The sequence below is a fragment of the Stegodyphus dumicola genome, chromosome 7 (genome assembly GCF_044657685.1).
Source record: "Stegodyphus dumicola isolate Sdum_Otavi_A_Nest chromosome 7, ASM4465768v1".
Taxonomy (NCBI): domain Eukaryota; kingdom Metazoa; phylum Arthropoda; class Arachnida; order Araneae; family Eresidae; genus Stegodyphus; species Stegodyphus dumicola.
This window is the reverse complement of record NC_140774.1, coordinates 121,850,182-121,863,083: the sequence shown is the minus strand read 5'-3', so window position 1 is coordinate 121,863,083 and position 12,902 is coordinate 121,850,182. Positions and strand designations below refer to the sequence as shown.

Genomic DNA, 12,902 nt, shown 5'->3' with positions numbered 1-12,902 from the left:
GCGCCCTTCCTAAATTTAAGACAGTCGTTAACTTATGTTTCCACACTGCCAACATTAAGCTCTTTAGCGAATTCTCTGATGCATATGAGCAAGTTTTCCTTGGAAAGTTCTCTACGAAAGCATCCCTTCCCTGAGGCAAATAGTCCTTGCCGTATTTAATAACTTAAACAAATCAGTGCATCAATGGTAATCTCGTTTTCATCGGTTGAGGTTTTCAGGTTCGGCATGAAGTGCATTTTCAACTCTCTTCTGGCCTTTGTCTCAAGTAAAATTTAGATTGGGACGGAATTATACCTTCGTTGTTCAAAAACCTAGTACTGATTCGCTGTGCAATACTATTGTGAACCTCCTGTTCTAGCATATGAGTTGCAACTCGCAAACGTGGTGGAAAGAGAAACTAGCATTACTATTGCCTAGTTCACACCTGTACATATACATCCAATGAATCATGACTGTATTGAAGTATTTACAAGAGCGTAGCATGAAAATTCTTCTTCATATTTGAACGTTCTAAATTCCTTTTTCATCTAATTTAACATATATACTCGAAATTAACGAAACATTTAAATTTCACATAAAAGGATATGAATCTTAAGTTGCAGGGTCTTAATTATGAAATATTAACTTAACATTCTTCAGACTCTATTAGGCTGCAAAGCGAGTTGTCGCTCTATTTGAAAATATGTGCTAAAGTCTTAAAAAATATTTAAGCTTAAAAGTAAAGGAAATCACAACTTGTTCGTATAACCAAAACTTCATCTTTTGCAGGTATTAAATAACTTAAAGTTGAATTTACAATTTGAAAGGGCATGGTAGCCAAAGATTGTACAAATTTGGCTTAACTAAGTTAGTCAAACTTTGATAGCGAGATTTAACTTCGGCTAACTGGCGGAACTGGGCTATAGAAAGTAAAGTTGCAGGCGTCGTTGGCCAAAAGCTCTAATATCCAAAGCATTCAAAACCCTCGGGGTTAATTAACATAAAATACTTCATAAAATTAGAAAAGCTGAAAACAACCATAGTTAATTTTTGCTAGCAAACATTCTTTGAGCTTAGTTCCGTTAAAAATTATCCAAAAGGATTCCTTATTTGGTAAGTTAAATTTCATCGACACCATCCACATTATCTCAATCATGACTGTTTCAGTTAACAGATATAATTATGATCCAGTTTTCACAAGGTTATTTAAAGTCATTTCTTTTCTGTTTTGGTCGGCTGACAGTACTAGAACTGTTTATTGTTCATTTATAGTACATTTTTTGTTTTATATCTATAACTTTAGGATGTATTTTTCCAAATTTTGTCTAGTTTTAAATTTTAGATTAACATGTTCCTGTTTCATATATTTTTACTTCCACTACAGAATTAATCTTTGTTTTAATTAATATACTTGTTAGTAAAACTGAGATAAAAATTGTCAGCTGAGAAAAAGAATTATGCAGTATTAATACCTTGAAAAATTGCCACCGAGATGTCATTGTTTTCAGTTTTCATAAAAGCGCCTCCGACGTAACTAAACGTTACTATCAGTCGACGAGGAATAAGATTTTTTATTTATCTTCGGTAGTATAAAAGCGCGTTTCTCAGTTAGTTTCTTAGTATAGGGTTGATTAAGTCATTTGGTTGGACTTTTTATCAGTATTTTGCAATGCACTTATTATTTTAGGCCAAGAATATCACAAATAAAACAAGTTTCTATTACTTCTGGAGTATATTATCCTCTACATTGAATATAAAATCTAATGACTATAATAAAAAATAATAATAATAAAAGCGAAACACGCCAATGTAAAATTGAAATTAGGCAAAAAATAAACCTTATTTAGACGAATAAAACCTTACCAATTTCGAGGATGAAGAGATATAGCCTTTCTTATCACACTTGAAGTCGGAAGAGTTTCATTCAAAATCTACGCTTAAAAAGCGGTTGCTTTTTCATATTTTAAGAGCTATGATAAATTTTTGTGATAACATGCGAATTGAATTTACATAAATATAAAAAATACGACGGCTTTGCTCTACGCGAACAGGCAACCTCTAATTAACTTTCCGCAATTTCAGAATCTTCGCCTAGACCATGACTTTCGAGAACATTCTGGCATGTTACGTAATCGCTACTATAAATGCAGAGTTCGCGTCAGTTTTCGTCAGAATGCTCCCTGCGCTGTTATGTCTCTTATTCTTCCCTTTGTTATAATAGTTATGATGTCGAAAGCCTAAATTTAACCTTATTTTAATTTAAATTATTATTGGATATGTAATTTTGGAGAATCTAAAAGAATAGTGGTCTGACATTTTAAGTGAATAAAGGTATGGAGTTTTTAATAGTGAAATTTTTTTGTGTCTTCAATTTGGCTGCCTTCCACTTCGCAACGACTACACCCGGACTATGATGTGACCAGCTTGCTAAGCTTCACCATTTCCAGTGCCCATCTACTGCAAATGTCACATATATATACATCTTCTTTATGTAAATGTATTTCATTCGAATTCATGCACTTTTTTAATATTTTGAGATTTTGCTTTTTCTCCTTTTTACCTTGTATATAAAGATAAAAAAACAAAGAATATTTAACTAATAAATATTATTAATGTGTCTAAAAATGCTACATTATTTTATAATTAAGTAACAGAGAGATAAAATAGCTGGAATTAATATTTTCAAGAGTTTTAAACTCGCTAATAGGAAAACACAAATAAAAACATTAGGAAACCAAAACTTGAAAAGCAAAACTGAAATAAAAGTATATTGACACAAAAATAAAACAATAAACATTAAATAAATATTAGATAATAGTTGATAATGCTTTTCTCAAAAAACAGCCAAATGGTAAATAATTTTTTTTTTTTTTTTTTTTTTTTTTTTTTTTTTAAATTTAGGTAATAGTAACTTGGAAAATTAAAAAGGTAGAATTGTACAAGTTACTAAGAAAAAGTAAAATCAAATAGAAAAATTATAATTGCAGAAAAGGCAAAATTGCCTTAGCTTTGCAAAGTGAAAATCGGGGAAAGTAAACTGTGAAGAGTAAAAAATTTAATTTGGGGAAATTTAAATTGTCTTTTACATTTTACTATACCTTGTGCACGGTAAATTATAATTACGTGTACCTGCAGTTTACACACAACCTCTAATAATTATTCTAATATATAGGAAATGGTCTTGGTTTCAATTCCTTAAGCTAATAAAAATGTAAGGACATAACTATGTTACAAAATTAATAGAACACGTGCTTTAACTGAAGTCTATGTACAAATAACAATTGCATTCATACATTGCTACATAGATCAAATAGATGAAAGTTGAGACTAGGGCATAAGAATAAAAGTTTTCGTTTTCATATGGGGTTTGCCCAGCGTCTGGACGATAAAGCCGTAGAACACTGGTAGTTTGACGTTAATTCAATTCCAGGGGAACGGGCTAGCTGCATGGGCCTTTCCTCTTTTTCCCATTTGTAACATGGAAACAAGCCAGTTTCTCTTGAAAAGTCCTCCAAGAAGGCATCTCTCCCCTTAGACAGGTAGCCCTCGAGAACTTTGCCATAATCAAATAAACTAAACCAAACTTTTGCATGTGTCCTAGCAATATAGTGACTAGCCCATCTAGCACGCAATTCGAAAATCCATGCCATAGTTGATTTTTTAGGTTTCGTCTCTGAAAACACTTATAATGTCTGTACGGTGGTATGTCAGTTAAATGTAGTGGACGATCTTGTCGGTATTTTTATTGCTAGTATATCATCAGCATTCAGAATAGATAAAATTACAAAAAGCATTTGCATAGCATGTCAAAGGAGAAATTCTGATAACAAATTTTAATCATTCCCGTCTTCATCTTTCTTTATCAATGACAGCAACTTTGTTAAATTAACAGATCAAATCGATCATTGAATGCAAATGTTAAATTCAGATTTGTAAAACAATTTTTGTAATTCTTATGCAGACAATTCATTTTCGTATTAACGAAGTGTGAAACAATCGCTTTCTTTATTCTCTTGAAGTTTTGATTTAATAAGAGAAGAAAAGAATATTTTTATTAAATCAGATTTAGAATGATATGCTTCTTCTTTAAATAGCATAATTTAAATGTAAAAGTGGCTTTCGTAATTGACTAAGAATTTCTAATCTGATATTCTGGACTTTTCATTAACCAATGACGCATAAGAACTTTCCATTCATGTATAGTATAATAATTAGGAACAAGGATCTTTATTATTAATAATAATAATAAAGACATATTATAAATGAATGATTTTTAAATCATGACAGAAATGTTGATTGATGAAATGAAGCAGTTGTATCTACTTTTGAGCTACGAAGCTTCCGCAATTATAGAGAAACAGATTAGGACACAGAAAAATCCCTCGTAGCGGCACTCATTTAAAAGGTAATACCAAAATAATGGCACTATGAAAGTCTAAATTGAAAATCGAAATTTAGGCTTATGAGATAAAAGAAATATATGATGGGCCAACAATCTGAGTACTTAATTGTGGAAAACATTTGTATTATATTTCTGTCTTACAACGTAACAAACCTTATTCAACCAATGAATTTATCTGGAACATGAAGATGAACTACCGATTCCTTTTTATCTCTCGATGCGTGATTTTTGAAGATATTGCCTTTAATTTCAGAAACAATTCACATTTGCTTTCGCTGTTGCTGAAAAGCTGTAAAGGTTGTTAATTTACATCGTCGTTAGAGCAAATTGTGGCCTGTAATCATTTTCGTAGATGACGAGTAGAGTGATGCCAGTTCTCTCGGTTTAAAACATTTCCAGCGCCCTTATCCGACATCTTGGATTTAAGACGTGTTCAACAGACTTGGGTGAATGCAGACAATTCAGTTCCTGTCTCACTTTCTCAAGACGACGACGAAATAATTGGACATGTGCTGGCAAAGGAGAAAAATGAGGAGGATCTCGGGAAGGAAGAAGATGGGAGAAAACAAAATATAGAGCAAGACATAAGACGTAGATAAACGTAACAAGACGTAGATAGAAAGCTGACGAAGGATTGCAGAGCTTCATAAGATTTGCCGAGGAATGTTTGTAGACATCAGTACATGATGTTATGAAGCTTCAGTGTACACACGGCGAATTTCTAAAATTACGCCAGCAATCTTGTAGGAAGGCAGGTATTCCAAGTTATATGCCATCATACTAAGAAATTTCAGCTCTTCGTTTGACAATAAATAAAGCAGATTTAACATGTTTAATTTTGTTTTTCTGAAATACAAAATCAATATCCAGAATCGGCGTGGATCTATTTTTGCAGATTAATTGGTTCTACTGTATTTAGATTATGGCAAAGTATATGAGGGCTGCTACCTAATGGGAGGTAGAGAGGTATTCCTGAGTGGAGGCTTGTTGAAAAGAAACTGGCTCATGTTAAAGTTAGTTTCAGGGAAAACTAGAAAACTGCCTTGCATCCTGTCCGTTCCCCGAGATTTCAACCAGAGTTGACTTACCAGTGTTCAGCGATCTTATTTTTCGGCAGCTGGTGGGCTAGAAAGAAAGGAAAATTTAGGTTTAGGCGATAAATAACAGAGTACTCAATGGTTATTTGCCTGAAAAAAATATTTCTGTGGAGGAATATTCAAGAAAAATTGGTTCCTATTCACGTCACACATGAGACAAAATCATAAAAACATGTATCCAATCAAGTTATTTGTGGGAATTCTGATCTGCTTTCAACTATCAATATTCAATGCTGTTATCCAAATCAGGAGTCCAGGGAGAACAGAAAATGGTGAATGTTTGGAGACGTTTTATTCAGCTAAACAATCCTTTTTGCTTTAACACTTTTCCAAATCTAGAATATAGTAGAATTCTCTGATTGCTGCATTCTTTTCGTGCCGAAGTAGTATTCGTAATATACAAAAAAATGTACGGGATGAAAATTTAACGATAATCCTATATCGTTAATGCACAACTGAAGCTGAACAAGTTAGCAGGTAAAATGTTAAGCAATATAATATTTTGTCACTAAAACGCAATTAATAAAATTAGTCATTTTCTACGTAACGATATACGAGAAAATATATCTGTTGCTTATACATAACTTGTAAAGTTGGTCTCTTTGTAACTTACCTGATAAATCTCCCCCTTCAAAGATTGGCAAGTGAGTTATCTCCCCATTTGTGAAACTATTCTAAAATCTTCAGAAGGTTTAAAGAGTCTTTTTACTAAATGCTTTAAAGTGAACAAAGGCATGAGTTGCACTTGCAAAGTTAACTCTCCGTCACTTGCGAGAATCAGATACCAGAAGTGAGAAATTTAAATTGGTTCATAGTAGAAGACTACAATACAAATGGCCTAAGAGTTGATTGAAAGTCTAAGCGGCCGATATAACTTGGGTTAGCGTTGTTGTCAAAGCTTTATCTCCCTAAAACTTTCAAACACTCCAACTTAAATATCCTTAACTCATTAGCATTCTAATGAGAGCTAAAGAAAAAGGAGAGTGATCGTGCAGATCTAAATCATAAGAATGTTTTAATTAACATAAGCTCTACAAACTGTACCATAAATATTACTAACTATACCATAAAATCTCCCAGTGCCACAATGTATTAGAAAAGAGAGGTTTAAATGGTATTCATGTAAAAATATCAACGGATCAGTTTAAAACATTTCCAGCGTTCATTTCCAGTCATTCCATTGAATGCGACTGAAACACAATTAAAGTGTAAGACAGTCTCTAATTCCAAAGAGTTTTGCAATCCAATAAGAATCCAGATTTATTTTGCTTTTCTTTCACACTAAAATACTTAATAATTTTGCAAGAGTTTTCATTTTATTTGCACAGCAGCAATTTAAATAGCTTTTAATCGCATAAATATTTATGACGAAACATTGAAAAAATGATTTCTTTCTTTTCTTTTCTTTTTTCCCCCAAAAATTATTGCATGAATAATGCATTTTGGAAAGCATACATATTTTAAAATGCTTTTATACCTATTAATATTAAAAGCAACTGGTAAGTTATGCACCGCTAAAAATATTTAATCTTTTTATCTTAACATCGATGAAAAAATTTTTTTCTTTTGACAATTTTAACCTTTTCTTTCAGTAAATCTAGTTATTGAACAGATACACTTAAGCGCTAAATTCCCAATAAAAAGCTTTCTAATAGTTCTTAAATGAAACCGCTTTTATCATTGCAAAGATGAACTAGATTTTTAAACTTAATAAAAAGATTAATTTTGAGATACTTTAATGTTAAGCATGTCAGTTATCAAGTAACAGCTAATTTATTAATTCTTTTTTAATGTAATCGCCCCTCTAAATTTATTGATTAAGTGCTTTAAATTTCGGGTGTTAACTTTAAATCAAAGCACAAGGCTTGGGCAATGAAATTATCATACTTGTCTTATACAGAGTAATTTTAAAATGTATAAGACAAGAAATTAAATGGAACTGAAATTAAGCAGATTTTGCAATGGAAAATATGTGAAGAAATGGAACTTAGTACGTAAGGTATGTAAGAAAACAACTAAGTAAGTAAGACAGATATAGTCAAAAGAAACAAGCATTCCAGAGGTTAAACTTTTTGCAATAGTCCTAGAAAGGGCAACCGTCAACAATAACACAAGATTCACAGCTTTGGTTATTACGTTTGAGCTGTTCGCAATTCGTCAACTGTCTATTCAAGAATCATTCTCTGTACATCCTTTGAACAGGTGCTTCTTTTTCGTTCACATTTCCACGAATAAAATGTATATCTAGGAGCTCTATACTTTCGGGTAGTGATGCATACCACTTGGAATCCGTACGAGGAACGACGATTTATTCCAGCTGACCATTTTAACCTCCTTAAAGCTCCACTCTGCTTATTTCGGTGCCCTGTACTTGCGTTTAAAATTTTACTTATTATTTTAGAATCCTCTAGTATAGCACTCCAGGTTTCAGAAGATCTTCCTAACTGCTAGTGAGGAATCCTGAATGATTTCGATTTTTATCAATTGTAGCAAAGTCAATTCTACCAATAAGTTGAATTTTAAGTAACGTGACTATTATTGACTTCAAATACTTAAAATTGTAAGACATAAACATGGGACATAATTGTAGCAATAAGTTGAATTTTAAGCAATGTTACTACTATTGACTTCAAATACTTACAACTGTAAAACATACTATGAGGACATAACTGAGTTCAATATAGGGCCAGTTGTTGGCGCTCGTCCAACTAATCTATCTGTCACCAAGATTACGGGCCTTTTCGGTGTATTGAGAGCCGCTGTCCTGATCGACAGAAAGGTTAGTGATGCTGCCCTATCGATGGCCCGGGTTCGATTCTCGGAGAAAACGTGAATGTTTGTAAATATGCAGTACTTAATGGTGAAATGGGGCACTTAAAATACTGGTGAACAGAATGTCTTTCCGGTTTGATGGTGGGGAAGAGGGCAGGACCTTTTGTTCTGCTCTTGAAGTCAGAGGGATGAAATTGGGATAGTAAGTTATGCGGATTATGCACGTAAAACCATTGGTGACTTTTGCGTGTTTTGCTTACTTCTTCCTTTGTTGTCCTGTATTAAATGGCTACAGCATTCAGACTGATGTTTGCATACCTAGAAAATCGAAGAATTTTCCCAATTAGAGTAATTATCGAAATAAGAGGAAATTATTTGGGATAATTTCAAAAGAATTTTAAGTGTTAAAAAGAACTAAAGTAAAAATAAATAAATAAATAAATTTTAAAATTAAAAATAAAGCAATGACTATTCAGATTATTGTAAATCTGAGCATTCTGTCTAATTTACATTTTTCTACAAAAGCTGCCTGTCGGGAATTTTACAGTGTTATTCAAGAACCTGTAGCTATCTATTAACATTCTGTAAAGTGGCCGAAAAGTTTGGCCAACATCGAGAATAAAATAAATAAAGGAATTAAAATTCAATAAAAATAAAATACATCTCTTTTGCGTTTTCATTTGATTATGCAAAATCTCAGCCTGTCTTCTGAATTTTTTTAAATTAATGCTTAAAAAGAATTTCCTTTTACATTTTATAAATATTGGCAAAGTGCTAAATGCTGGCAATTTATTCCGTGCTCCGAATCCTGTGGAATAACCTTTACTGCATGGATGTTTCAGCGAAATAACGTGAATAAGATCTAGTTTCGCTCTTCCATGAAGATATTTCTTCCTTTAGGTAGGTAGATCTAGTGTCCTTTGCTATATTATATTAAAGAAACAATACAAGAAATCTTAAAAGTATCATATATACTTTTACGTAGTAAATAGAAGAAAACAACTAAACTGCTCTATTTTTTTTTTTTTTTTTTTTTTTTTCCCCTGTTGATAGACAAAGCAGGCCTTGAGAAACTTAAAACAGAAAAACGAGATATCTGTAATTCATAAATTTACATGATATTAATAATAATGCCCTTTACCTCTTCATCTTTCCTCCAATAGTTTACTGTTTAATGGAAATATGCTAACAGAATTTAAATTGAGGTTGAATTATATCTGATTTTTGACGATAATGAGCTTGTTTTACTGAAATTAATAGAAAGTAGGATACGGTTATAAGAGTCCTGTGCTGCAATCAGTTTTCTTAGTTGTGACAGTTTTCAGTATGAGTACAGTACTTTTTTCTTTAACTTGATATTTTGAAACATTCTTAGCTCTAGCCAAACTCTGAAACGTAAACTCACAAACATATATCATCTTCCTGCTATCGTAATTAACCTTATGCTATTACTCATATATTCCCAACAGGATAGACAATTTTGCCAATATAATTAAAAACTTTTACAGGTTTAATGGGTTTTAAGTTTTAAAAAAATGTATTTTTGTAAGTTTTAATTACCAAGATTCAAGGTATTGGGTAAGGTCTCATATTTATACTGTCTAGTTACTAGATTCCGGGTATCAGGAGATACAATTATCCTTCCTGTTCTTTTAAAGGCAATGAAAATTAAGCTTATATTAATTAATGAAGTTATTTATGTGTTTTAATTTTAGTTAATATGTATTTTAGTTGATTCAAACAAATTCAAAATGATAATACAATACATTACTCTGTATTGAAGACGTTATTAAATTAATTTACATTAACATGCATAATATACAGATGGTTCTGCAATGCTCGGCAAATATGTAAGTTACAAACATTAGAGAAATAACATACTTTAATTTTTTGTTGTTTGCTCGGGTGCTCGGGGCCACTTCATAAGGTGCGCTCTTATAAAGGTGCTCGGCCGCAATTTGAAAGACCTTCATAGAGGTGCCACGGCATATAATTGCTCTCACCCTTATTATGAAGATTAATTTTTAACTTCTCTGTGCCGGGCACCTCTATGCCAGAGCACTCTTATACAAGACCGATTTTTTTTTTCAAACCTAAATCGTAATTCAAAGAAAAACTAAACCTACATACGGGGGCACAGACATAAAGTCGCCGCTACCCTTATGAAGGTTACTTTTTTGAAGTTCCAAATTCATCTATCTATAAGTGTGCCAGCATTTATATGCCTGAGCACTGTTATGAAAATGTCCCGCTTGATCATGGACCTACTTTTTTTTTCTTCTATTCTTGAATCAAACATTTTGCTTCCCACAAGGGGAAGCGAGAAGCTTTTTAATTTTGATACAGCTAAATACGTTCGCCCAGTGAACAGTTTCTTAGACCACTACACACGATTCCCCATGATTTTGGTTTCTACAGATGTGGTCATCTTATAGAAGTGATATTTATTCAATACCGGTGTTTGCTTACATTCACAGAAATGCTGGTCGCTTTTAGCGGTGATCATCTAGATGATCGCCACGAGATTGTACACTATACTTAACCTTAGAGTCTACATAAATAAAATTTTTAATTTACCTGTTTAAGTTGTTCATATTGTTTCAATTGAATTGGAATGAGTTATGCGTCTAAGTCTAAGCAATGCAGATATACCAAGCATCCTTATTCTTTATGTGCATGGGATAGCAGAGCTTGCGAGAAGCACTGAATGCAGTGAATTGGCCGTCAAGATCTGATCTTAAACCAGATGATACAAACATTCCTATCTCACTTGTCGACAGAAAGTACATTATATTTCCACTTCTGCATGTAAAGCTATATTTTACGAAGCAATTGATTAGAGCCTTGCCAACTGAAGGAGACTGTTTGAAAATGTAAAGGCTGATTTGTTTATGGTCTGCAGATTCGGTAGCTCCTTAAAGATGAACATTTCATCAGAACAATGGCAGAACTTTGAAAGAACGTTTGGTTGGCATTAAAAAAATATTGTAAAAGACTTTCTTGGAAAAATGTGCAATGTCCTCGCCGGGATTTGAACCCCGGACCTCTAGATTACGCGTCTAGTGTGTTTCCAGTTACACCACGAAGGCATGAGGAAAGGAGAAAGAAAATATTTTATTAGGTTAAGAATGTATCATTACTTTTCTTCAATTATTCTTTCTGTCTCATAATAAAATATTGAATTTAATTCGGTAGGTTGCTTTTCATTCTAATCAGAAACAAATGAGTTCTCATCCTATATTCTTCTATATTTTTATGTCTAATAATTTATTCTAAAATGTAAAATGGGCCAGTGTAGTAAATACGGTAATGATTTCGAAAAAAAAAAAAAAAAAAAGATTTCTTTTGCTTTATGAAAATAGAGATATTTTATTACTTTAACGCACATTCGTTGTTGAATTAAAATATGATAAAACGAGAAATGCAGCTTATCAGTAATAGAATAATAATCACAAATTTGACTTACAAGGAAAGACAACCACTTATTTGGATTTTCCGAATATCCATATTGACTGCGGTTCCAGTTAATCCAAGTATTTTAATTTCTAGTGTGGCATATATAAACAATACAAAACACTGAAATATTTTAGTTTTTTATCGATAAAGATATGGATCGCCAATTTTACCATTCGTGTACATCTTTGCCAATTCTATTTTATGTTCAAATATTTCCTGTTTAGTACTGAAAAAGTATAAAACTGTTGATAACTATGTTCCCTTTGGTGGGAAATACTGCATTGTCTCCTAGGTCCTAGTTAATAGAACCTAAGAACAAAGCTACAGACGTGCATTTGAAGCTCCAGATGCGAATGCTGTTAAAACTGTGACCTGGATCATTAGTTTACAGAAGAACATGCAGACTAAATGGCAGCTAAATATTTCGGAGAGGTTTCTGAGAAGGTAATTCTATTTCTGCAAACAAAATATTTGCATTTATGTTAATAGTACGTCCCCTTTACTTCAAAATTTATCTTAAAAACACGATATTAATAGCCATTTTTTTAGAATACATTGGTGTTTATAGCAAAACTTCAATTCTAAGCAAAAGAAGCATGGCTATTTATTTAAGGAAAAATTTTTATCGTAAGATAATTGCAAATCCAGCGACTAAATTTTTAGTTGTTATATATTGTCATCGATTCTTCCAAAATATATTCAAAGGCAGTCTAACTCATTCTCATGAGAATGAATTTTCTTTTATTCTTGTAGCTCTAAACATCAAAGGCACCCATGAAATATTTGAACATTGCTACAAAAACTCACTGAAAAGGACCATCGTTGGAAAATTTATGCTGATTGCGGCATTACTGAAAGGACTGCAAGAAGGTTTGTCCAAATATAGTTTTTCCTACGGGAATGGACTAGTTGAGCAAGGAAAAATCATTGCATCACCAAGTAATTTTTTTTTTTTTTTTTTTTTTTTTTTTTTTTTTTTTTTTTTTACCTAGAAGCAAAATATGGCACCATTTACTCAGATTACTTTTTGAAGCTTTAGAAGGCAAAAGAGAAAAAGATTTTTGTCTCATCTTTTCTTATGAAACTCTCTGTTAAATTTGAGGATAAAAGAGTGGAGATTCTAAGAGAGATTAATTCCTTGGTTCCCTTAAATCTGGAAAAATAAGTGCTATGTTTGGATTCAACAGTGCAAAATC

General features: G+C 32.3%; 1 long non-coding RNA gene across 1 annotated transcript in view; it reads right to left on the bottom strand.

Moving 5' to 3' along the window:
- LOC146996333 (uncharacterized) overlaps positions 1 to 12,902 on the bottom strand; it is a 343,935-nt gene that overhangs the window by 224,058 nt on the left and 106,975 nt on the right. The gene's annotated exons all lie outside the window — the stretch shown is intronic.